This window comes from Athene cunicularia (assembly GCF_003259725.1).
Source record: "Athene cunicularia isolate RWA chromosome 25 unlocalized genomic scaffold, athCun1 chr25_part1, whole genome shotgun sequence".
Classification (NCBI taxonomy): domain Eukaryota; kingdom Metazoa; phylum Chordata; class Aves; order Strigiformes; family Strigidae; genus Athene; species Athene cunicularia.
The window spans coordinates 475,580-477,178 of NW_020799134.1; positions in this window are offsets into that span (position 1 = coordinate 475,580).

A 1,599-nucleotide genomic window follows, 5' to 3' on the forward strand; every position below is an offset into this window, starting at 1 on the left:
AAAAAAAGCACCACCTTTGCCATCCATTTTGCAATATAAAACTCATTCTGGCATGACGGTGAGACAGTCAAGCCACCCACACGGTTTTCACTCTTCGTGCATTACAACCTGCATGGGGCAGGGTGGCAATTAAAGCTGTGTAACACAAGGAAGACAATCTACTGTAGGACAAGTCAATCAAAGCAACCGGGTTGAATAAGCTTTTGAAGGTGGTAGATAATTAGAGGTGTGGCTGTTTTGTAAATACATTGGTCATTTTTCCCCAGGGGTTTATTGCATTTTCAGGAAGAGAGTTCGGAATCGTATAAAAGTCCTCAGATGAGAGACCAACTCATTCACTCCGTTCCACTCCTCCTTCAGAGCCTTCACAGCCAAGGTAAGTCTCCGCTCCACCGCTAACTTTTCTCATTAAAAAGAATTCTTAATTCTTATTAAAATTTGCTGAACTGAGCTGAGCTATGCTCTTACCAAGACGGGTCTGTCTGCAGGTGCTGGGATTATTGAGAGCCAAGTTCTTGCCCCGATGGCTGGGGCAATTTCGTGCTATCAGAATTGGTCTCAAGGCTGCCTACGCTAAGGAGCAAAATTTATTGTTTTTATCACATGTAGATATATTTGGATTCCTTCAGTGCGGAGGATTTCCAAAGGGCAAACTGGAAATAAAGTAAAGAATGGGATTTGGGAATGAATGGGAGGCAGGACGCTGATCTTTCATAAGAAACCTTTGGTTTAGGCTGGGAATTTTAATCGCATTTCTGAGTCTGACTCCTTCCGTAAGCTCCTTTCGAAGACGGAAATCTTCAGGAGCTGAAAGTCTTAAGCTGTCCTTGATGAATTTTAGGAAAGAACTGAGAAGGGAGATTTTAAACTGTGAGGGGGAGGAGTAGCACGAACAGCCTTCAGCTCAGCTGGCTGCGTCCTGGGAGCCTTCTGCCTCCTTGGAATCTCAGCTCTCCTCAGAAGGGGCTTTAGATCCTCATACAGGATTTTCCTCGTGCCTCAGGAAACTGGGCACTGGCCAGCCAAGAATCCACAGGGCATGGAGGGAGCAGAGGACACAAGGAGAGAGGAAGGCACAGGAGTATCTTTATTTTCAGCACCTGGCTTCGAAAGTGTAATTTGCCAAGGCTCTAATACCCGCGGTCCTGGCTGTAAATTCACCGGCTGTGCCAGGGACCCTCAAGACTTCAAGCTTTTCAGACCCTTGCCAAGATGCCTTGCCTTGCATAAACCGGCAGCCCACAGCGCATCTGCTCCTCTGTGACGGAGCCCTGAGATAATCCCAGGGTATCTTGCGTGAGGATTTGTGGGATGCAGCAAGGGACAGCCAGGAAACAGCTGATGGAGCCAGCAGAAGTGGAGATCGGGGCTGTTGGGGGGGGCTCGTGAGGGTGTTTAGATGGTTCGGGCTGATCAAGCTGGGGAAACATTGGGCAAATGGGCAAACCCTGCTGAGCCCCGGCAGGCTGCTAAACACATCGGGGAAATCTGAAAGCAGAGCGGGGAAAACCGCGCTGCCCTTTGTGCACCTAACAAAAGCCTCTTTTTCCCAGGGTTTGCCACGCCAACTGAAAAATGTGCTCCCGCGGAGACAGAGGC